The 26,666-nt window shown below is 37.7% G+C and overlaps 1 protein-coding gene across 30 annotated transcripts in view; it reads right to left on the bottom strand.

Moving 5' to 3' along the window:
- The window catches only part of ADAM22 (ADAM metallopeptidase domain 22), a 224,413-nt gene that overhangs the window by 189,583 nt on the left and 8,164 nt on the right, over positions 1 to 26,666 (bottom strand). The window lies entirely within an intron of this gene.

The following is a 26,666-nucleotide window of genomic DNA, read 5'->3' as shown; positions in this document are numbered from 1 at the left end:
CTATTTAGGAAGTCCCAGAGAAATCACAAGGGACTCTAAAAAATGTAATGTTACCAACAACACTAATATTAACATATTAAATAACCATGTGCATTAACTGAAGAGAAGGAAGCAAAAAACTTTTTATTCTGTTTGATTCTCCAAATATTAACTGTAGTTATAGCTAAGCAGAACTATGAATTAAATTTTTTGTTTATGTTTCTCTAGTACCCAAAATTTCTAGAACACGTACAATTCCAACAATGAGAATAAAACAAACACTATTTTATAGATAAAAACCATCTGAGCTACCGTATTTAAGTAGTATGTGAGGCAGATGGCGTTACTGTTCTCAGAGAACAAGCACATTTAAAAAAAAAAAAAAGAAACACCCTAGGATTCTGTGAGGCATAACAGGCACCTCGATTATTCCTGGGATTTTCAAATAGTAAGCTTATGGTATTATGTGAAAGGAGAGAGCTTAATCAATAATAATAATAAAGCTTTTTGGAAGAAAAGGACAATCCTTGTCTTTTTTTTTAAAAAAGATTTATTTATTTATTCATTCAGAGAGAGACACAGGCAGAGGGAGAAGCAGGCTTCATGCAGGAAGCCTGATGTGGGACTCAATCCCAGGTCTCCAGGATCACACCCCGGGCTGCAGGCGGCGCTAAACCGCTGCGCCACCGGGGCTGCCCCAATCCTTGTCTTTTAAAGTGTCTGAAAGAAGTAGGGGTAGGAGAATGCCAAACTTCAGTTGCTAACACACTCCAATCCCCATGGAACCCCAAGAATGAAGAACTATTTGGATACCTCTCAGCCTCATTACCTCATTCAACTTTAACTCCTGGCTCTTCCCAGGTAACACCCAGGCTATCATCTAACTCTGGCTTTTTTTCCTTTTAATAATTTTTGAAGCCATACCTTACTCCTCATTTCCATATCTGCCACAAATCATATTCTCATTTGATCTAAAATGACTCTTTACAAAACCCCAAATGTAAGCCTCAGTTTTTCCAGTGTGTCAAATACAAACTTTCTTTCCCTGGATATCAAGATCTTCCACAATCACCTCCCTCCATCCCAGACATAATGGCACACAAGTCCCAAGGGACCCACCCATATCCTATTCATGCTCAATTTTCTGTTCTATTCTGTAATTCAACAAGCTGTGTGAATTTCAACTTTTTTTGTGTGGCTTTCATTCATCACTTCTGAGGAGTGCCTTTGTGAACCAGACCCTTGGATAGTAGTCTTCACCAAGGACATTTCCCAGAAATGGCCCTATCCATCCCTCAAGATGTAGGACAAACTCCTCTTTGTGTCAATCTCTTAGGGCTGTCATTACAAAGTACCCAGACTAGGTGGCTTCCACAACAGAAATGTACTTTCTCATAGTTTTGGAGGCTAGAACGACAAGATCAAGGTGTAGGCAGATGTGGTTTCTCCTAGGACCTCTCTCCTTGACTTCTCACTGTCCTCACATGGCCTTTTCTCTATACATGTGCATATCTGACATCACTCTCTCTCTCTTCTTATAAGGACATCAGTCGTACCATATTTAGGGCCCACTCTAATGACCTCATTTAACCTCAGTGACCTCTTCAAAAGTCTTAACTCCTGAGTGGGAAAAATTAGGGAGACAAACCATGAGAGACTCCTAACTCTGGGAAACAAAGGGTTGCAGAAGGGGATGGAGTAACTGGGTGACTGGCACTGAGGAGGGCACTTGATGGGATGGGCACTGTGTGTTATATTGTACATTGGCAAATTGAATTCAAATTTTGTAAAATGTAAAAAAAAAAAAAAGAAGAAGAAAGAAAAACATTAACGGGGGATTCCTAAACCTTCATTTTGTAATGGGAACAAAATACAGTTCACTGAGTATACTAATATACTAAAAGCCATAAAAAATGTCAAAAATAAATTAATAAAATAAATAAATAAATAAAGGCCTTATCTCCAAACAGGTTCACAGCAGTGGTTAGGGCTTCAACATAGGAATTTTGGAGGAGACACAGTTCAGTCTAAATACTCCTCCTGCATGAAATCTTCTCATTCTTTTCCAATCTCCTCACCTCCCTCAAAACTGTTCAGTTTGATATGAGGGTCTCAGTACTGATCAGCATCAGGTACTCAGTAAGCACTTCCTGATTGACTCATTTGAGGATTTGTTTGATATCAGTCACCTGGATACATAAACAACAATTGAACAGCTATAAATTACCTAAATTACCTGCACTCCTTCCATCAAGGTTGTTCTTAATGCCATGTCAAAGGATAATGTCTTTCCTGTTGTCTAAAAGCTTTTTGAGTTTCCTGAAGTACTAACAACCATGTTTTGGAACAGCCTGAGGAAAGCTCTGTTTACCAGAACTGATGTCTCAATTAAAACCTCTCTTCCCTCCATTCTTTCTTTTCTTGGCACTTACTGTGGCGAGCAGAGCAGAGGCCCCATGTTATTCATCCTGGTATTGTGATTCAGTGTAGGGATCAAGATAACATTACCATTCTTTTTCAGTAAGATGTTTACTGCTTATAATAATTTCATCTAATTCTTGCTTTGTTTTTCCTGCAGCTTCAATTTACATCTAGTATCTTACTTTATTGATCTCCAATGTGTCCCAAAGAGAAACACATTACTTAAAATTCAAAAGAAAATCTATTGACAGAATGTTTAACTACTGTTGAGTAAAAAACGTTTGCATTATTAATAGTAATAGAAACAACAGTATATTAAAATTGTTTTAACCTAAGGCAAGCTTCCTTAGACTGTATACAGATTGATTCACTTAACAAATATCTTCTAAGAGTCTAGCAAGTGCTGCAAACTTTTGATTTGGTAGACAAGGTGCTTAAGAAAACTGATCATGTTTCTCTTTTAGTGGAGCTTATTTTCTAGTGGAAACAGAAAATGACAAATAAAATGACAGAAAATGAACAATAAAAAATAAATTCAGAAATAAATACACCACTCTCAGATTTTTTTTCACTCTCAGATTTAATAAAACAAGGTCAACAGGTGATCATGGTAGATGGGATCCTAGGTGATCCTGGAAGCCTCTCTGCAGAGGTGGTATCTAGGGGACACATGAATGACTAAAAGGAATCTGTAGTAGATAGAATAATGGCCCTAAAGATGCCCACACTCTAGTTCCCAGAACCTATGAACATATGACCTTACATGACAAAAGGGGTTTACTTATGTGATTAATTTAAGGATCTTGAGATGTAGAGATTATCTTGGGTTATCTAGGTGGGCCCAATCTAATCACAAAGGTCTTTATAAGACCAGAGTCTTAGAAGGGTCAGGGTCAGAGTAGGAGATATGATGATGGAAACAGAAATTAGGATAAGGTGAGGCAAAGGCCATATGCCAATGAATACTAGAGCCTCTTAAAACTGGAAAAGGCAACAAACAATTCTCCGCAAGAACCTCCAGAAGGAACACAGTCCTCCTATCACCTGCATCTTGGCTTTGTGAAACCTATTCCAGGCTTCTAATCTCCAGAACTGTAAGAAAATAAATTTTTGTTGTTTTATAATTTTAAGTGTGTGTAATGTACTACAGCAGCAATGGGAAACCAATACAGCATCACTAGCAATGTCATTTAGAAAAGCAGTTCCACTAAAAGAGTTGATTGCACTAGTGGTTCAATGTCATTCTTCCAGATTGGTTAAAGCCAAGGTACTCACAGCTGTAGGACTGGAACTCATGAAGGCACAAGGATCAAACTCCAAACACAAGACTTCCCAGACAAACAAAACTCACAGTGGTGATCACTAAAATAAATGTAAGCATGGTTTCCTTGCATTCTGTGTGGCCTTCTCTCTTTCCAAAATATACCTTCCACAAGTTTGACTTAAAAAGCAGGCCAAAGAGAACAAATATGTTTACATCTTTAGGTTATCTTGGAGAAATAATTAAGTAGAATTACACTGACACGATGCTATATTAACAATCCAGCTTCTTAGCCAACACCATCAATGTGAGCCAGGATGGGTCTCAGAAAGTTAATCTTAGACTCTGCTTTTTTTTTAGTTCAGAGGAAAAGGAAATGTTTGAGAAGAGATAACTTGTATAAGATCAGGATTTTCTCCTTTTGGGGAGGAGAAGGTAATAACATATATTGCTAAACAAAAATTCTCATATTCATTAATTTTCATTTGAATGTTAAAGGTAGTAATGGCTCTCAGAGATATTTTTTAAAATGTAATTTTGGGCAGCCCTGGTGGCGCAGCAGTTTAGCTCCGCCTGCAGCCCAGAGCATGATCCTGGAGACCCTTGATCGAGTCCCACATCAGGCTCTCTGAATGGAGCCTGCTTCTCCCTCTGCCTGTGTCTCTGCCTCTCTCTCTCTGCATCTCTATGAATAAATAAAATATTTTAAAAATAAATAAATAAAATAAAATGTAATTTTGCAGAAATGCTTTCTTCCAAGTTACTACATTAGAATGATTTGTGATTTTAAAAACTATTAATCAAACACTTCGGTATCAGAACAATACGAAGAAAACCCCTAAAGCTCATATAATACAACATCCTTATTTTACAAATAAGAACACTGAGACTAGTGTGGGCAAGTATCATTTGCAAAGACACATTGCTTGGTAACAGAGGCCATTCCAGCACCCTTCGTTTGGGTTTCATTCTGCAGCTTGGAGGTGCTTGCAGGTTTAACTGGGTCCTTATGAGTAATTACTATAATAGGAGCATTTTTAGAGTATTAAAATGCTCTAAAGAGCATTGTTAAAGCACCTGAAAAGAAAATTAAACAATGAAAAACAATGTTCAGAACTGTTTTCACCCGAATAGTCAATAAGTTACCACATCTGACACAAAGCACACGTTCTGAGGCCAACTTGATTACAACTTAAGAAATTAAGAATTAACGTAGACATGGAAATCTATTTTTTTAAGGAAAAAAATTACATAGGTATGGTAAAGTGTGTGTGTTTTAAGGACTAAGATAGCAGTGAGGCTGACATCTACAGAAACTGAAACAAAAGACTGAGGGAAAAACATGCAAAAATATAAAATAACTATCCAGATGGCAAGAAAACTTAATAAATCAATAAAATTACATAAGGATAATTTTAATTTCAAATTTCAAAAATGAATCACAGGATTTTAGGACCAGAAGAACCTGATATAAATTCCCAGATTGAGGCCTATTTATTATTCATGGATAACAGCTGAAATTTAAATGTAATGCTAACATAACCCCATGCTCCTGTGCATTTTGCCTCTTGGCAGCCTTTTTCTCCTTACATCTCCTAGAGCCAAAGAACCAGGGCCAACCTATATATCCCAAAGATCAAATAAGTACAAATGAACTTTTCAAGACTGCTTTATTCATAACCATTTTTTAAGGCTAAGTTGACACTAAAACTTATTTATGGTAGAATCAAAACTTTGACACAAAGAGAAAGACAAGGAAGTTTGGGTTTTTAATTAAGCCCAACTTGAATAATGAATCAATGAATACCAATGGTGGGAGTATTATCAAACAGCATTGTGTAATCTGGTAACTGTGAAAGTAATTAACATTATTAAAAAGAAGTCTTTATGCATGTAACAGAATCTTTAGCTTTTCTGTATCCTAAATACTTCTTTACTATTTTATTGCTTCAGGTTAGTTAAAAAAAAAAAAATACAAGTGTAATTCCTGGCATCTAATACACCTTGAACTCAGTGAAAAAGCAAAATATCAATAATCACTTGCATATTTTATCCCTTTTTCTCTACAACAGAAAAGGCCAAGTGAAAAATCACCACAATCTCACTATAATTACTCCACTGCGTTATGTAAATTTCTGACAAAAGAGCTCAAAGAGACACATCTATTAAGAGCCCTCATTCTACAATTTGTTTTGGCCACATCCGCAGGATAGTGTTCCCCCTGGCTAGTTAAGATATGGAAATAATCTGTGAAGTTGAATTCTGTGAAAAGCGAACATGTGTGAGCCTAACATGCAGCCAATTCCCATGGTTTTCCCCTCCAGACTTGCTCTCCAACTCAAGTGCCAGTTCTTGCATGGACTTTATTTGATGTGAAAAATTGTACAACTGATGTAAACATGTTCAACTGATGTGACACCCTTGTTTGGGGATGGATGACCCAAGGAGAGATATTATGCCATAATAAATCCCCGTACCTAGGAACCTCTAGATGAAGCCATACGTATCACAAAAAAAGGCTTTTTTTTTTCATTTAATATATATATTTTTTATCATTGGCAATACTTTGCAGAACCAATATAATTTGAATTTCAGTCACATTCATTTGGCTTCTATATTGAGTCATAATTTTAAAATGAAGTTTCATCTTAAATATTCTAAAAGTGGAAAGGGCTGCTACTAGACTATTAATCTATTTACAGCACATGTGTTTATTAATCATAACAATAGGTGCAAGTCAAAGCACCTGTGGCAGTAATGGATTTTGAATTATTGTAGATTAAGAAAGAGATAAAGAACATATTTAAAAATCTGTACAAGAGGAGGCTGTCAGATTCCTTTAGAACCAGGTGAACCCATTCCTGCTGATTTACCTAATGTGTGAATTAAGAAAAATTCAAGGTTTATTGAGATAATCATAGAGTAGTCAGGCATATTAAGCACTTTTTCTCGAAGTTGAGGATGTGGTCTATGTTCTTTGCCACTAACTCTGAACTAGCACGGTGCACTGCATTACATTTTATTTAATCTAAAGAAAAATATTTTCCTAATTTTGATCAGAAAGATAAAGAACTATAAGCACGAAGGAAAGTGACCAAACTGAAGGATGTTGAAAGACTTTCTTTAGGCGAGTCCTTGACAAGTGTTCTCTGAATTTGCCTGGGTGAAGTTTCCATTCTGGTGGCACTGAAAGCCCCAAGGTCTGTGATTCCCTGGCGGGCCTGCCTTTCCCTCTCCAGGGGCCCTGGCTTCCACAAGCTGCAGGCAGGCAGAGAGACTGTGCTGATACAGGCAGCTCTGATGTTCTCATCTCCATTCAGGAAGTCAGGCAGCCTCATTACCTATTTATGCTCCAGCTATCTTCTGATAAATCAGTCTCTCCATCATGGTGGCCATTAACCGCCCATTATGAGGCCTTCATTTAAGGCCTGAACAAGAAATGCTTACTCATATAATTCTGAAGTCAGAGCAGACCTTTCAGATCTTTAGTAGTCAGAGAGCCATATCATATGTAGGGATATTGAGCTGTAATTAAATCGGAGTGCAAGAAACCCCAACATTTGGATGTGACAAAATCAGCAGACAAAAATGAACAAAAAGACAAATCAGGCCTGGAAAACTGATATTCTTCCTTAATGCAAGAACATTTGGGAGAAAAATGACAGGTCTTTCTGGCCCCACCTGTGACTTGATACTTAAGAGTGAATTATGTAACTTTCCTATACTTCATCTTGCCTTTCCCCAAATGTGAACTGAAAAGAGTATCAATTATAGAACACTGTGAGAAAAATACTTAAAAATTTTTGTTTATGGTGAAAGTATATAAAAGCTTGTTACAAGGAATAAGGTAACTACTGAAAGCTAAGTAAAAGACAGGCAAGAAGAGCAGAGGAGGGAAAGTGAGTAAACGATTAAGCTATTACATTATCAAATTGATAACTAGTCAGTTCAGATCTAAATCAGATCATTTTAAAAACAGGCCTCAAAGTAAGGGTTGTCTCTGCCAGCTGGGTCACAGTCTCTCCTGGAGGCAACGTCGGAAAGAACAAAGAATGGTGAGTTCTTCACACCAAGATTCACTTCACTCAGTGCTGGTATGTCAATGGACTTTTGTTTGCTTGCTTGCTTGCTTAATGTCATCTTCATTACAAAGATATTAGAGATGTCTGAGAGCTATGGCTCATTTCCACTAAAGGGCCAGCTCCAAGTGTTCAAAGAAAGAAAAATCAGAAATAACACTGGACAAAATCCCATGATGAATAGCTGGCACATAAGAATTCCATAGCATTTTCCTTGGGAAACAAATTCACATGAGATAAAAAGGTTTTTCCTCTCCTAGAACTAAAGACTAAAACTACATAACTCAGGAAGGCTTTCTGCTCATGCATAAACATAAACATACATTTAGTAAACTTTAAAAGGACCAGATTCCTAACTTCCTAACATACCTCATCTGTCCAAAAACTTTCCAAGAACATAGTGAAGAAATAATCAAGTAAAATACTGTAAGAACAAAGCTCCTGCTTAAAAGAAAAAGAAGAAGAAAAAAAAAAGGCCGTAAGTTTCTAATGGCAGAGATACTCAAAAGATGTTTTTATCTATAACTTGACAGTCCCTCACTAAGGGTTTTCTTTATTAGGATGTAAAATGACGGAATTCCAGAGACAAGAACCCTTGCAAAAATATTCCATTTTTTTGTTTCTCAAGTCAGCTAGAATGAAGACTGATATGAAGAACACATTAGCTATCTTACCACAACTATGAAGGAAAGGAAGAAATGCAAATTTGTGTGTGAGAGAGAGAAAACATTACCAGCCATCTCTGAGGAAACCATGTCTCAAAACCATAGAATCTTTTCATGCACACATAAGTTACCAGATAGCAAGAAGCTGTTAGATTCAATATGACATGAATCTGCCCCCCATATTCTTAAATGGATGGGCTTCCACATACTATTAGCTGGCATCTCCAAGCTGCTTTGAAGAATAACTCCTTGCTCTTAAGTTACAGGAAAACTGAAAGAATCCATCCATGATGTATGTTTGAGAGAAAACACAAACACCCAATAAGAAAAATTTTGTCACGTATGCTTCATTACATGTACCTGGTCTATAATCTTTCCGGGATGTTAACTTCAAAAGCATCAAAACTTTCTATGTACAAGCAAAGTAAGTACAATTTTTCAAACATATTACTAGGAAAAAAAAATCAAAGGTGTAGCGAAATAATGAAATTATTTTATTGGATAAGGGTAATGAAATTACTTTTACTTGCACTTCTTTTATTTATTGGAGCCAGGCATTATTTGTCTTAGCAATAAATAGATCGTTCTTGTCACCTAATCTTCAGCACTAAACATTTTCCCTAGAAAAGTGAAATGCCTTTTAAAAATACATTGACTGTAAATAATCTCTGAAGGTAGGAAATTCTAAAGGGTACTGTTATTAGGAGAGACAGAAAGCCTCAATGAATCAAAAATAGAGTCACATTATCCAGTGGGCATCCAATAATGCTTGCATGTGTCTGTTTCTGTGCATGTGTGTATTATGTTATGGCAAGGAAAGTTTGTAGCCAACTGTAACCTAGAAAATAATTACTACTAGATATAAGCAAATTCTATAAGCTGATGAGCCTGACTCCAAAAAGCCTGAATAGAAGGAATAACCACTGCCCTAAAAGAGGGAGATGAGACACAGATCATCACTAAGGGGTCTTCTAGACTAGGATGAGCTAACAGTGTCCAATGATAGAAAGTCAGAATCGAGTATAGAGTATCCCTTAGCCCTGAAATATATCTTCACACAAGAAAAGAAACACACACACACACACACAATGTAGTCTTGGAGATATTTTTTTATGGCTTTGTGTCTAAACACAAAAAGAAATAAAATCCTTATTTTTATTATTTTTATGACTTTGTGTCTAAATACAAAAAGAAATAAAATCCTTAGTCCCACCACTCTTTATTTCAGTGGCATACACGCAGCTCTTGCTAGAAACAACTTCATGTCAAAGACATGATACAACTTGACTCCTTCTATGTAAAAAACAGAAAGGATAAGCAAACAGTCAACAAGCAGCCATGGCCTCCTTAGGGTGGGTTTGTGGTGCTGGGGAGCCACCAGCTGGAGTAGAGCCATTTTTTCTTTCCTCTGTTTAAACTCGGCCTTAACAGAGGAGCACACATGCAGGGGCCCTAGACTGTTTTTGATGTTACATACATGACCTGGGTCTCTATGTTGCTGATGTGTTTCCATATAAAGTTGAACAAACTCTAATTGTTGCCTCCACTGAGCACAAATTGGAGCATAAAGAGCACTTCGTGCATCTGACACGCTGGGTTAAAGAAAGGATTTCTACAAGACATCTTGATTCTTTTTACAAAGGAAAAAGCCTGGGCACAGTCTCTTTGTCCATTTTATGATAGTTTTTTACTGGCTGTTTCTCAGAAGCCAATTAATACTTTGAAATAACATAGAGTTTATTTTGTAAGTAATTTATGATACCATAGGAGAATGTATTCATTTCTGAGAAGTATGTAGCTAGTGGCTGTGAACCACACCCACTGAGTTTCTGGGAAGCTGCCTCCTGGCAGGGACTCCTGACTGAAATGTTCCCCAGATCAGCATCCTCAGCAAACTGCCACCGAGCCATCCCCTTTGTCCTTCTCTGGCCTTCCCTGCATGGGTATACTATCTCCACACCACCACCACCTCCTGAACCCTTTCCGTGGGCACAGGACTCCTTGAGAACCACAGAAGACTCAGGAAGACACAGTCTCTGTCCACAGATTTTAATTGTCTGCAAAGACATTTTACTACTAGGTAAGGGAACAATCCAGCGCTAAAATGTTTTCTCCTAAAGAGTTTCCCTTTGTTTTAAAACTGTGAGCAGTTTCATTTGAAAAGCTGCAGAGGGTATCTGCTAAGACTCTAGATTCCAGAGCCAAATTTCCTGTTTCAAATTCTACCTCCACCCCTTCCCCAAGTTAATGATCTCGCACAAGTTATTTAAACTCTCTATGCCTCAGGTACTCCATTTAGTAAGTGGGAACCACAGTAGCAATCTCAGGACTGCTGGAAGAGGGAGTACATGTAAGGTTCACAGAACAGTCTAGCTCCACCAGTGCTGTTTATCACTGTATCACATGAGTAGAAAAATCTGAGTAGGTGTAATAGAATTTTGTATTACAACCAGGACTCAGAAATTTTCTTCCTTACTGTTGTCACTTCCAGATAACAATTCCTCTGTCCCTCTATCTTTGAGGTCCATGCCTTACAGCTACATCACCCTCACTCTATACCAAGTGCCTAAGTACAATATAGCACCTTGCTTGGCACAAAGTATGTGCTCACTTATGAATTTAAAATAAACGTGACAACTGTTATCTGACAATAATATAAATAAAAGTTATTTTGTAAATTGTAATTAGCCAAAAATGGGAAGTAGCTCTTAGGAATATAACCATAATAAAGGTTGCTTTAATTTAGTTTAAATTATTTTATTGGCTTCTTTTAGTTCTCTAGTAGTTACAAACACTACCATCGTTAAAGAGGGTACAACCCTTCTTAGCATGTGCATTCCACTGATGGTCCTTGAAAACTTCTGACCTGTATTCCATGCTCAATTTAGTCAACTAACATTTGTTAGTGAGTGTGGTAGTCATTTGACTTGACTACATGACTTGAAATATGTATTATCTATAGGACAGAGGGAGAAAGACAGGACTTTGAGCTTTAGAAAAACTCAATGACTTAAGCAATTTCATTTCCCACCAGTTAGGAAAAAAATATCTATTCAAAACTACCCCTGTGTGGCACAGTCCATTAAGCATCCAGCTCTTGGTTTCAGCTCGTGCATGATCTCAGGGTCATGAGACGGAGCCCAGCGTTGGATTCTGCTCTTAGCATGGAATCTGCCTGAGAGTCTCTCTCTCTTCCTCTGTGCCTCCTGCTCATGCTTTCTCTATCTCTATCTCTCTGTCTCTAATAAATAAATCTTTAAAGAAAAAAAAACTATTTTGAAAAAATGATTATTGAGCCTATTTTATTAGCTTTTGAGACAGCTCCTCAACCCCTATTTGTGGTCTGTTCCAATGCTGAATCATCTTATTTTCCCTCTTACATAGCTAACAAAACTCTCTTAAAGCAATTTAGGCCTATTGCCTCCATTTGTGAAACAGGATATGTTCAAAGATAGGATGGAAGCATGCATCTATTAGACACAGCAGAAATTATGTACTACTTTGTAAGCTTTACAGCAGGCTAGCACTAAAAATATCTACCAACCACACAAAATAAAACATCCTGCAAAGAAAGTAAACCATAGCCATGCATGTACTAAACATAAAAGAGAAGTACATTTAAGTGCACAAAAGTAATGCTGCCTGCAAAGAAGAATACAAATGCAGAATATTGTGGGGAGATGGAGTGGGATGGATTACATTCAGACACCAAAGTGAAAATCTGTATGGTCTTCTTTGGCGAGAAAATGGAATCCTTTGAGAATGTAGGATAAAACTGAAAATACTTCCAGACATGTGGATAGTTCCAAATATTTACCCTGGTACAGTTTTCAATGAGACCTTCCAACACAAATCTTTGGAGTAACAGCCCTGTTATTCATACTTTACAGACACGCTAGTCTTGGGGTCATTGTAGTGGCTGTTCTTTCATCCTGGAATGCTCTTCTTGATACATATGCCTGGCTCACTCCCCACTTCCAGTTTTTCCCAATGTCCCTTCTCTGTGAGACATAGTAGACCACCCTATTAAAAACCTACCATACCCATACCCCACCCCATACTCCCAATCTTCATTACCATGCTATAATTTTTACCTTTTCACCACCTTCTAATACACCTTCTAATATACTTCTAATAATGATAAATGATATATCATTTATTATGTTTTTCATCTGCTATAAGTCCCATGAAAAAGGAAATCTTTTTTTTTTAATTCATTATTGTATCCCAAGGGCCCAGAACAGTGCTTGCCATGTAGTAAGCCCTCAATAAACATCTGTGGAGTAAATTTTTAAAATGTCAGCCCACAAATATAATCACAAGAAATAATTCCATCTCTCTCTCTCTCTTCCTCTCTCCCTCGCTCTTTCTTGCCTACATACACATACACATATATACACACACCTGCTATTAAGCCTTAATCTGAAAGAAAAAAAAAAAACTGGAAAAATTTTAATTGTGAAACTAGCAAGTTAAACTCTATAAGAAGGGCAGCCCAGGTGGCTCAGTGGTTTAGCGACGCCTTCAGCCCACAGTGTGATCCTGGAGACCCGGGATCGAGTCCCACCTCAGGCTCCCTGCATGGAGCCTGCTTCTCCCTCTGCCTATGTCTCTGCCTCTCTCTCTCTCACTATGTCTCTAATAAATAAATAAAATATTTAAACTCCATAAGAAGGGTAGCCCGGGTGGCTCAGCAGTTTAGCGACACCTTCAGCCCAGGGTGTGATCCTGGAGACCCAGGATCGAGTCCCATGTCGGGCTACCGGCATGGAGCCTGTTTCTCCCTCTGCCTGTGTCTCTACCTCTCTCTCTCTCTCTGATGAATAAATAAATTTTAAAAATCTCAAAAAAAAAAAAAACTCCATAAGAAAAGGAACAAGAATCAAAGTCTATTAAATATTTGCAATCTCCTCTGTTCCCTCATTATTCAAAGATAGGATGACGAAAGGAGAAATCAAGAATCTCTAGTTCTAGTGAAAACATGCTGTAGAGAACATGAGCTATAAAAAGTTATGATTAATAGCTTGAACATAACTAAAATACCCAACTTCACAAGGGCCAGAAGGTGCAGAGACAAGTGTAGCTGTTTCTCTCATCAAGAGGAATAGGAGAACTAAAACTGACCCAACAGCCCTGTGGAGACGGTATGGTCCACAAAGACTCTCCACACAGACACACATCCTGCTACTACAACCAGCAATGATATCTGCATTTGGAGTTCTTCTCCTTCTGAACATTTACTGCAGTGAGCATATGATGCTAAAATAAAAGCATACGGACTTCTTCTAATCTAATTATTTCTTGAGAAAGAGAAATAACACAATCAACTCTGAAATAACAGATTTTGGAAAGACTGTTTGTTGAAAACTGTTGGAAATTCAGAAACACATGCTTGATTGATTAAGTGTTAAAATATTTATTAAATACGGAAATCCACTTCAAGAAAATGGAAGTTCTTCCATTGCGCTGAAGCCTATGTCTAATGCCTGGTAGAGTCATCTCAACAAGAAGCTCAGCAAAGGTACTTAGGATCACAACTTATTTAAAATGGGACCCAAAACAATAGAATGATCAAGTGAAGAGCTAGAAAATTAAAAAAAAAAAAAAAAAAAAAAAGAATTGAGAATGACTACATTTTTTTAAAGATTTTTTTTAAAGATTTTGTTTATTTATTCATGAGAGACACATGAATAATCCTAGGGATCCCTAAAAATGTTTTTAAAAGCCACTGCTGGGGATCCCTGGGTGGCTCAGTGTGGTTTAGTGCCTGCCTTTGGCCCGGGGCATGATCCTGGAGTCCCAGGATTGAGTCCCACACCAGGCTCCCTGCATGGAGCCTGCTTCTCCCTCTGCCTCTCTCTCTCTCTCTCTCTCTCTCTCTCTGTGTCTCTCATTGATAAATAAAATCTTTAAAAAGTAAATAAATAAAATAAAAAATAAAAGCCACTGCTAAAAGAGTGAATTTTACATGCTAAAAGGTACATGAATTATATAGTACCTGAATTATATGTCAACAAAGCTGTTATTAAGAATTATAATAAAGGGCACCTGGGTGACTTAGTTGGTTAGATGTCTGACTCTTGGTTTCAGCTCAGGTCATGACCTCAAGGTCCTGAAATCAAGCCTCACACTGGGCTCCATGCTCAGCATGGAATATGCTTGTCCCTCTCTTTCTGCTTCTCTCCAGCCCATCCTCCCTGCTCTCTCTCAAATAAATTAAATATTTTTAAAAAACATAAAAAATTAAAAATTAGGATTATGTTTGTCATAAACATATTTCAAATGCAAAGTTTTCACAGAAGCAAAATGGACTTTTATAAAAACTGTTCCTTTTTATAAAATTTTGGGAGCCATTTTTTCCTCAGTGATCTCTTCCTCTAGATTTTTGCCTTCTGAGCTCTTCAAATAGAACATGTTTTTTAAAAAAGAAAATAAAACAAGCTATTAAAATAGAGCGTCTTATCCTCTAATCCAATTCAATATATAGATTCCAACACTCAGCCTGGTTGTTTAGGGACCTAGAGTCCAACCTTTATTTTTTTTTTTTAAGATTTTATTTATTTACTCATGAGAGACACAGAGAGAAAGGCAAGAGACATAGGCAGAGGGAGAAGTAGGCTCCCTGTGGGGCGCCTGATGCAAGACTCAGTCTCAGGACCCCAAGATCACCACCTGATGCAAGACTCAATCCCAGGACCCCAGGATCACGACCTGAACGGAAGGGAAACACTCAACCACTAAGCCACCCAGGCGTCCCTAGAATCTAACCTTTAATCCCATTACCTGTTAGCCCTTTCATGTCCTGCTCTCCCTTCTTTTCCTCACTTTCTGGCTGGGAACAGCTCTGTGGAGGTTATAGACTACTGAGATCTCAGCTGATGCAGAGAGGTCTCCCATTCCAAAGTAATGAAGCTGCATTGTCACTTCTTCAATTTTAAGGAAACAAATCCCATCTGATGTTTGAACTATTGTGTGAGGGGGCGAAAAAAAGAAAATTACACAGCACGGAGAGTATAGTCAATGATATTGTAGTAGCCTTCTACAGTTAGAGATGTTAGTTGCCTTGTGAAGGGAACAGAATAGTGTATAGACTTGTAAAGTCACTATGCTGTACACCTCAAACTAAGCTAACATTATGTGTCAACTATAATTCAATTTAAAAGAAAGAAACAAGGGGCACCTGGGTGGTTCAGTCAGTGAATCGTCTGCCTTCAGCTCAGGTCATGAGCCCAGAGTCTGGGGATTAAGCCTCACATCAGGCTGCCTGCTCAGTGGGGAGTCTGCTTCTCCCTCGGCCTCTCTCTGCCTCCACCCAACCCTGCTCACGCGTGCTCAAAAGTGCACACTCTCTCTCTCAAATATTTTTAATTAAATTAAAAATTAAAAAAGAAACAAGATTAACTTGTTTTGTTAAATTACCCAAAAGAATCCAATAACACCAAAGCTGGAACCCAGCATTACCACCAGGGTCCAAACTGTTCTACTTTCCAGGAAAATTTGAAAGGAACCACAGCTCTTATGAAACAATCCAAGAAACCCAGTGATTTGTGTACACAAGAAAGTGGGCACTGATTTCATACCAAGAAATGATCATTATGGAAGCTTAAAAAAAAAAAAAAAAGAGCTAACATTTATTGAGCTCTTACTAAATGCTCAGCCATAAGCTTTATGTGTATGATCCCCTTTAATCCTTGCAACAACATATGAACTAGGTACTGTTCTTAATTGATGTAAAAAGTTAGGAGTGTGCCAAGTTCACACAGTGAGCTTGTGGCAAAGGCAGGCTGGGAAAGCATGCAGCCTCATTTCAGGCCCCCAACTCTTAAATCACTATCTTATCAAACTTTTGTAAAAAAAACTGTATCAGGCACTTATTTCACTAAATATTAAGACACATTCTTTAAAAATCATGGATTCAAAAAAAAATTCAAAAAAAAATCATGGATTCTATAGTAGTGAAGTAATACACAAAGAATCATAAAGAAAAGAACTGATATGAATAACATAAAAAGTTAATTTTGTAAAAGATACCATGAGAATGAATAGATAAGCCAATAATAATTTTTAAAGTATTTACAATAACCAATAGAAAAGAATCCAGAATATATTTAAAATGCCTATATATTAGTAAGAAAAAGACAACCCAATAGAAAAATGGGGAAGTATATGAATAGACCATTTAGAAGAAGAAATATGGTCACCAAAGATGCTCAATCTCATTAGGTTATCAGGGAAATGGAAAGTAAAATAATCAGATGCCATTCATATCCATAATATTTTTTTATAACTTTTAAGTCTTAGAATTCCAAATGATTATGAAGACAGAAATATACAGAAGTCCTCATGCACTGCTGGTGAAGTCTAAACTGGTATATCACTATGTCATCTGCCATTATGTAGAGAAGTCAAGAATGCACAAGCCCTAAGAATTAACAAATTTCACTTAAAAATATATGCCCCACAGAAACTCATGCACATGTCTATCAATGGTAAATTCTGCTTAGAAGAGTGAAAATTTGAAAACATTCTATAAATACCATTAACGTAAAAAGAAATAAACGATGGTAAGTTTATAACTTGGATGGAATGATGGAAAGCCAGACAACAATAAAAAAAAAAAAATGAATTCCACTATTTTACCTGCATCAACACAAGAAATTGAAAATCAATGTTGAGTAATAGCAAAAGAATATATAGGATACCAAAAATATATACATACATGATACCAAATATATACATGTAAAGAACATACAATATAGTAATATACATTGTTTCTGGATAAATATTTATATAGTTAAAGAATTAAAAAAAAAAAAAAAAAAGCCAGGAAGGATGCAGACTAATTGCAAGATAATGATTTCCCCTGAGAAGGATGAGGAAATGGAAGACAGGAGAGCATCAATTGAATCATAATGTTTACTTCTTAAAAACAAAACAAAAAAAACTATTAAATTTGTGTTGATTCTGTGTGATGAGTAAAAGAGTATCTGTCACATTATTCTATCTACCTTTTTTTTATGTTTGAACTATTTCAAAACAGGAGCTTTTTTAAATTAAAAAAAAAAAAAGTACTAAAGTTGTCCTAAAGAAATTTTCATAAGAACCTTCACATGGCTGATTTTGTAAATATCACATAACAGCTAAGGGATAAATAACACAAGTGTAGAGATGTCTCTAATACTGTGGCCAGCAAAATTACAAAAAATAAAAATTAATGGCTGAAAGCTGCAGGGAGGTTCATGTTGACTCAACTTTCTAAAACCTTTTAAAGGGATGTCTGAGTGGCTCAGTTGGTTAAGCACTGGACTTGATTTTGAATCAGGTCCTGATCTCAGGGTTGTGAATGAGACTCTGCTCAACAGAGTCTGCTAGAGATTCTCTCTCTCCCTCTCCCTTTGTCCTCCCTCCACTCTTCTGCTCAGGTACGTATACACACTCCCTTTCTCTCTTTCTCTAAAATAACTAAATAAATCTTTTAAAACCCATTAAACCAGAGCTTCCCAAAGGAAGAGGTGCCCTGGTATTAGGCTCACCTGCCAGGAATCCTTAAGACAGTTTTATTTATTTATTTGACACAAAGAGAGAATGTGAGTACAGGAGGGAGGGACAGAGAGAGAGAGAGAGAGAGACTCTTAGGCAGACTCTGAGCTGAGCTCAGAGCCCGAAGCAGGACTCCATCTCACGACCCTTAGATCATGATGTTAGCAGAAACTAAGAGTTGGACACTTAACCAACTGCACGACCAAGGTGCCCTGAAGTGATAACAGTGTTTTAACATTGACAGCGGGGGTGGCTGCACAACTGTTCAAAAATACTAATAAACTCGGAGTTGTAAACCCTTGCTAAATGGGTGAATTCTATAACATGTAACTTATACTCCAATAAAGCTCTTATTAAAAATATATATATACAGGGGGATCCCTGGGTGGCTCAATGGTTCAGTGCTTGCCTTCCACCCAGGACGTGATCCTGGAGTCCTGGGATCGAGTCCCACATCGGGCTCCCTGCGTGGAGCCTGCTTCTCCCTCTGCCTGTCTCTCTCTCTTTCTTTCTCTATCTCTCTCTCTCTCTCTCTGTGTTTATCATGAATAAATAAATATTTTTAAAAATTAAAAAAATAAAAATATATATACAATTAAAATATACATAATTTGCATCTGGGTCAGCTGAAGTCATGAGAACTGTTAAAGTTCATTTCTATGGGCCAGCTACTTGATTCTAATTTTTTTTAAGACTTTATTTATTCGTGAGAGAGACAGAGAGAGAGAGAGAGAGACAGAGGCAGAGACACAGGCAGAGGGAGAGCAGCCTCTATGCAGGGAGCCTGACATGGAACTTAATCCCGGATCTCTAGGATCATGCCCTGAGCTGAAGGCGGCGCTAAACTGCTGAGCCACCCAGGCTTCCTCGATCCTAATATTTTGATATGGGACCTCCTCACCAACCTATACCCTTACTTTCCTTTCTGATCTTACACCTTTCAGATCCTTCATTCACACCGAGATGTCAGTGCTTAAAAACAGCTCAGAGTACCATCCTTCCCTGAGTTCTCTACTTATACTAAAGGAACTATTCTCCTGTGGTGTTTATTCTGATTTAAATCAGATGTGCAGATCGTTTAGCGTCACAGAGATTTCAAGGAGTAAATAGTCTATGTAGGTAATATTTACCTCCTAAGAAATAAAGTAAATATTTTATATTAACTTGTTAGGCCATAAAACAGTGGTAAAAATTGGAGAAAAAAAATGAAAATAAAGTATTAGAAAAGAAAGCCTGGGACTTAAAGGGAAAAAAAAAATGTTGTACTTAATTCAAAACCCCAGTTAACAAAACAATCAAAATTGTAAGAACAAACACCAAGGGAACTTCTTGGTTGAATATGTCATACAAGCTCAGATCCATCAGAAATACTACATGTCACTCTCCCAGAAGACATGCGTCATTGCCTTAAAGAATATGCAGCTCCAGGCACCAAATGGCAAACTCTGGTGAATAAAGTCACACACAAAGGTTAAATAGCTTGGATTTATTTTTTTGGGAGAGATGAGGCTATAAACTGACATGAGTGATTCTGTCACAGTGATTAAATTGGCAGACAGACTGCAAAGCAGCCCTGGGTGGTGGAATGTCAGTATGCCAACCAGTGTTTGAGTTCCCACTGCCTTCCCTGGTGTTATCCCTTCTTACTCTTATGGCCCCATCTTTCCTAATAATAAACTCTGCCTCAAATCTGAAGCAAGAGGGATTTCAGTTCAGATGCTCACAGTAATGGGATCCTCTCAGAACCTGGGCGTACTGAATACAGGGTGTCTCTGTTGGTTCAGCAAGAACAGATGTGGGAGGAAGAAGAACAAAGAGGTCAGAGATAAGGCAAAGATGTGGAAGGAGGCTCATGCTGCTCTGGAACTCATCCCAACAAAACATTTTAATAATCTTGAAGAAAGAAATACTATAACTGTTGGAAATATCAACAGTACATAAAATAAGGGGCACCTGGGTGGTGGCTCTGTTGGTTTAGTGTCCAACTCTTGATTTTGGCATGGGTCATGATCTCAGGGTCGTGGGATCAAGTCACATGTTGGGCTCTGAACTCAGCACAGAATCTGTTTGTCCCTCTCCCTCTGCTCCTCTCCCACCCCTGCTCTCTCTCTCTCAGATAGATAAATATTTTTTAAAAAGTACATAAAATCAGTAACATAAATGCTCACAAAACTGATTTTCATCTTTGAGCCAGAAAATTAAAGGCAGACCATAAATATTTACTGAGCATCAAGTATGCATCAGGCACAGCACTAAGCAGTGAAAAAATAGTGAGTCTCACTAACAAAGTTCCAGCCCAACGTTGCACAGTCTCTCAGGGGGGATACCTTCTATTAACACACTTAATTGTCAGTTGTTCCAGTCCCTCCACACCAATATACACAAAAGCAGGAATAATTTTATGACAAGCCTCTGAGACAAGTTTTACTTTTACTATGCCTGTACAAGTGCCTCGTCATTTCTTAATACTGAGGCTGAATACTGTGGCAATGGAGTGGCAGATCAGATGAGAAGAGTTTGAGAAGAGACATGCTCAGCAAATGCAGAGGGTGGACTGAGCACATAACTCAGAGTTTTAATCCAGGGAATGATGAACAATGAGAACAAAAAAAAAACAAACAAAAAAACCAAAATGAATTTAGGAAGGCAATTAGTCCAGCATTAAAGAACAGCAGAGACATGTCATTCCACATCCAAACAAGATAAGGAATGAAGGACAACTGAAGGGGAACCAAAGAAACAAACAGAAAAAGAAAAAAGAAAAACCACACACACACACCAAATAAACAAACAAAACACAGGTTTAAAGGTAAGTGGTAAAATGAGAAACTTGTTGAACTATACCACATTTTCCAAGTTACAAAATAATGAAGTCCAGCAATGTGCACCCTGGAGAGTTCCCAACACTGAATGTAAATAATATTTCAGAGACTTGTTTTTTATTTTAGTTGCTAAGAGAAAAAGAGGAACTTGACAGAAATAAACCAAGGGTCACGGGGAAAGTGAACAGAGCAAAACTATGCCCATAGGAAAACAACAAATGGAAAGAGGCAACATGAAAGTCATAGAACCTGTAATGAGAGATGAAGAGAAAAGAACTGACCAGGGAAAACCTGACATAACAAGAGGAGTCTGGGGACATGAGAATGGAACAAGGCTCTGCAAAAGTCATGGTATCAATGACTTCAACCAGTCAACATCTACTGTTGAACACTTGCTACGTACAAGGCTCTGGGTCAATGCTGGGAAGAAATGAAAATGAAGATGAGGTTGCATGCCTTCACTCCTTTTCTTTATGACTAAATTAAAATAATTTTTACCCCATCACCCTACGAAAACTGAAAACTCTAATGATTTCATAACAAGAACATTTAGGAGATATCCTAAACAACTCATTAACCAATAACCTCAAGTAGATTTCACATAAATTGGTTAAGCAAAAATTAATAGCATTCTCTCTTCGTTAATTATGAGACCCTAGGCCAGATCATTAAGAACTGTAAGAACACCATGCCAAGTCATAAAATGTGAGAACAATTTTGTGACCCTGAATAAATTCATCACCTTCAGTGATGTTCAAGTTTCTACCAAAGTTAATAAAAGTCTTCCTAAGAAATAATGACTTAATTATTTAACATTAAGATAAATTTGCAAATGCATCTGTAAAAAAACAAATTCCCATTCTTCTTATTAAACATTTACCTAAGGTTTTCTTGGAAAGTGCATGAAAGTACTGAAAGTTACATAGAATCCTAAACTCACCGCGAAAATAACCCACTATCTATGTAAACAGAGACTGATACCATCACTAGCATGACCATACATGACTGACCTCAAGACCTGACCTTTACTGCATGGATCCACCAACCTTTGTCCCACGTTTTCCTTAAGTCTTCTTTCTAGCTTATCTTTTAACTTAAGCAACAGACCCAACAGGCCAAGCATCCCATCATGGAAACTCAAACTACTCTCTCAAGCAATAAGGACTGCCCTAAGAGCTCCAGCCTGCCAGACCACCCAGATCAGTTTGAGCTCAACCACTGGTTCATACCTGTGTGCATGGACCATGGAGTGAGTGCAGTTACCTCACTATAATGCTAAAATCTCTGCCCAAAAGGAGCACAAACCTCACTAACATAACACACAACATATGTATAGGCATGTTTCCTTAAGGCACATGCACAACCTAAGGCACTCTCCACAAATAAGGGCAAGACTCCCCTTTCTGTATATTCATCTTAACCCTGAACAAAAGAAACCCAGTCAGGAAAGAAATCTTTGCTCAGGGGGTCATGGCTTTGGAACTTATTCCCTGTGACCTCCTTATCTGCTGCAAGTAAACTTTCCTTGGTGTAACAACTCTGCTTGGTGTGGTTCCTATCTGTAACTCACCCAGGAGTGGACTCATGTTAGTTCGATTACAATCCCAAAATTATCCAACTAAATAAAACAAACTTTCCAAATTCCTACTTAAAAGGACTTTTTTTTTAAATTTTTTTTTTATTTATTTATGATAGTCACAGAGAGAGAGAGAGAGGCAGAGACACAGGCAGAGGGAGAAGCAGGCTCCATGCACTGGGAGCCCGACGTGGGATCCGATCCCGGGACTCCAGGATCGCGCCCTGGGCCAAAGGCAGGCGCTAAACCGCTGCGCCACCCAGGGATCCCAAAAGGACTCTTTTAAGGACCTTTAACATACCTTTACTGAATGTATACAACATGGCATTCAAAATGAGCCTGCTGCTCATTTAGTACAAACTAAGTGTGATTTTTCAGAGCACGAAAAGCCATCAATCTTTCAGTAAGCCTCATTTCCTGACCCAGGAGAGGCAGAGTCTACAGTCTGAATTACTACACAGGGCAAAGAGTGGGCCAGGTAAAATCCTCTCCCACTAGCCTGCAGACATCTCAAAATGACCAACAGAGTAAGAAAGGAGGAAGAATGAAGAAGAATAATAGGAAGAAAAAGAAAAGGAAGAAGAGGAGGAGTGAGAGAAGAAGAAGAAAAAGGTTTCTTCCCTCTGAAACACTTAAAACTCATGGGAGGATGAAATCACAGGTACCATCAGAGCATGTCAGGCTAAAAAACACCAGGTGTCCTTAAAAACACAAGATCTATTTTTTGTTTCTTTGCTTCAAAACACACAAGATCTAAATCAAGAGTAGACCTAATCACTAAAACCTGTCTAAGATTAAAAACTTAGATCGTGCCTCAGACTGTTTCAGGGAGCTCTAGTTGAGCCAGGAAGATATTGGACCCAACATAGTACCCCCAGTTATCTTCTCCCTAAAAGTGCTTTGTGATCTCCCAGAGCCTTACCTTCCACCACACTTTTATCCACACCCTGCTCCTGCCCATGTTCTGATGACCCTAGATCACTGTTCACCCAACTGCTCTTCCAGCCCACTTTAGTTTAATACTACCATGTGTAACCTTGACAGTTCATTATGCTCATGAGGATCCATAGCTGGGTTTTGGCCAGACCCCTGACAGTATGTTCTAGAGGCATTAAAAATACACTAGGAGATTCACAAAAAAATCTACAGAACCAGGTTTTGTGAAGTGCCAGCTGCATCTGCAGCATCTTACTATCTAGCTCAAAGAAAGAGAAACCACGTAAAGCAAAGCGTGAGCTGTGACCATGAGTACCAAATCACGTGTACCAGACTCTTGACCTCACTAGTGGAGGAAATGAAGGCAATTTCTCCCAACCAAACCTATTTAAAAGGAAAAAACAACAACAAAATAAGAAGAGCAACTGACCAACTATAGAGGTATAGGCTACAGACAGGAGTCAGTGCCAAGTCGAATAAGTGATCAATCAGGACTTCTGCCTCAGGTAGAAAATTTTAAAGCCACTTGCAAAACGTGAGCTCTTGAAGCCCATCTTCAGGAAAGCCTCATTGATTTCTTATCTTCAAACAGTTATCTACTGTTCTTTACTTGGGACCAAAAAAAATGCAGCAAAAGGACAACTATTGCTCTGGTACAAAATTGATTTTTAAAAAGGAGAAAAAATGTTGATTTACCCTTGCTGATACATGAATATGATTCTGAAAAATCTCTTCAATACAAAGAAACAAATTGCTGACAGTGTGGGGTCAGGGAGTGGATTAAGTTGTTTATTCCTCCTCTTCCCAGTTGTAACTACTGATGCTTCTGGGTCATGGTATGGCATTTTTTTATTTTTGAAATCAAATTACATATAATAGTCTGTTCTAGGAAAAACAAAACAGATTTTGATCTTAAAAGCAAATCAAATGATGAAATTCGAAATAAAGGACCACTAGAAGTCTAAAATCATTTTTTCATATATGAAGTATTTGTATTTTTTAAAACATAACACATTGAAAAATAAGTAAAACAATAAAAATACAGCACATTGAACTCTATTTTAATCATGTGTAAAATAATTATAATTATCCAAAGAGGCTATAAATTCAATATCTGAAGACTAAAATTAATCCATATATTCATTCTTTTATATCCTATCCAGTACCAAAGAGGACTTCGGGATGTTTACATGAACACTTACACAATAAAATACAAATTTTAAGCAGATGAGGAAACTGGGGAGAAAGGAAACTTCAAGAAATATTTATTAAGTACCTACCCTGTGCTAGCAGTGGAGATGTCGTGAACAAACAGACAAGATCACTATTCTCATAGTTTTATATTTTAGTGATGGTACACTGGAAGAAAGACAATGAATAAGTCAAACATTAAAAAAAAAGGTCATGAAGGGGTGCCTGGGTGGCTTAGTTGGTTAAGAGTCTAACTCTTAATTTCGGTTCAGGGTATGATCTGATGATTATGGGACAGACCAGCATGTGGGGCTCCTCGCTCAGTGTGGAGTCTGTTTCAGATTCTTTCTCCCTCTCCCTCTGCCCCTTCCTGCTAGCATTCACTCATACCACCACCCCCCACCCCCCGCCAAAATAAGTAAAAAAAATGCTTTAAAGAAAAAAAAAAAGGATGGCAAGTGCTGGCAAGTACTAAGAAGACAACAATGTAACATGCTGTGAGAAGAGGGAGTGGGTAGGAATTCTTCAGAAAAGTAGATGGAGGAAACCTGAAATTACTTTTTCTATGCTTGAATATTTTTTTTAATTTTTATTTATTATTTATGATAGTCACACACAGAGAGAGAGAGAGAGACAGAGGCAGAGACACAGGCAGAGGGAGAAGCAGGCTCCATGCACCGGGAGCCCGACCTGGGATTCGATCCTGGGTCTCCAGGATCGCGCCCTGGGCCAAAGGCAGGCGCTAAACCGCTGCGCCACCCAGGGATCCCCTATGCTTGAATATTTTAATCTAAGTATAGCATGCATAATGAAAATGTGTACAGATATGACTTTTCATATTGATAAAGTATCCCAAGTCAAAGGATACTTCGGATGACTTGAGCTGAAATGGGGATGATGCAGAGTACACTGATGAGCTCGGATGAAGCTGGAAGGAAAACTCATGCTGTGACTTTGGCTTTGGAGGACAGCACAATTTGCCTCTAAACTTCTAGCATCCAACTCAAGGAAAGAAACAATTACATGACTGATCTGGCACCATCCATAAAGTTCCCCAAGACTTCAACTAATACTGTAATTGAATTCTCAGGAAGATTACTTACAATATCCTTCAAAATATCCTTTAGAAAAAGTCTGGTAAACTATTGAAGAGTTCAGGGATGCAAATGAGAAAACTGATACTGATTCAGATATGAAACTCTTATGACTAACTTAAATCCAAAAAGATTTAAGACAAAAAAAAAAATCTCTTAAACTTAAGGATACACAGAGCTCCTCAACCCTGCGTACAAACTGGAAATCCACTGGGGAGATTTTTTTAAAAAATACTCTCACCTCAGAATCTCAGTAGGTGAGGCCAGCATTCTATGGAGGAATAGAGGATAATTCCCCATAAACAGTTTCTCTTTTTTTACCCCATAAAGAATTTCTTGTAAGTAAGCTTCTGGCAGATAAAACTCCAACAGGTACTCAGAGTACAGATATTCTCTGCTGACATTTAGATGCAGATTCAAATATTTCTATGCGGTTAAAGAATATCTGAGGTAGAAGTAGAAATTATACCCATTTCTCAAAATGATGACACAAAATAAGCATTAAAGATGACATCAATTCACCCCTGAATGAAGTTAGCAATAGAGTAGACTTGAGCAGGACCAAGAGTTCTTAAAGAAATGTTGGGTTGACTCCAACACAAAGATGAATGGGTTAAATGTTAAATAAGCAGTATATATTACAAAAGGATTATTTTACTTGGATCTCTAACATTTTCTTTGAGAATTCTTTTCTCAACTCTACTGCTTATTGGTTATATGACCCTGGGCAGGTTAATTAGCTTCCTAAAGTCTCAGTAGCCTCAGTGATAAAATGGATATAATATCTCCTTCATAATAAAAGATAACACATAAATCACTCAGCACAGCACCTTGTATATGGTATATTAATATTAAAAATAATTCTTATTTTTCAATTCTTTCCCTCAATATTTGCTTTCTAGGGCTTTTATTACCTAAGTAAACACATCCAACTAGATGTTCAAAGAAGCTATCATTTTGGTTATTACTGATTATGTATCTCTTTCAGCTGAAGGCTTTGACATTTGGGACTGTGGAGCTACTTGCTCTAGGAAGCAACAAAAGATATTCTGTCTCTTTTCTTCTGAAGAAAGGAATATGGATCCCCGTTTAGCATTTAAAG

This window comes from Canis lupus, chromosome 14, assembly GCF_003254725.2.
Source record: "Canis lupus dingo isolate Sandy chromosome 14, ASM325472v2, whole genome shotgun sequence".
Taxonomy (NCBI): Eukaryota; Metazoa; Chordata; class Mammalia; order Carnivora; family Canidae; genus Canis; species Canis lupus.
Note: the sequence above shows the minus strand (reverse complement) of the source record. Positions and strands in the feature narration are given on the sequence as shown.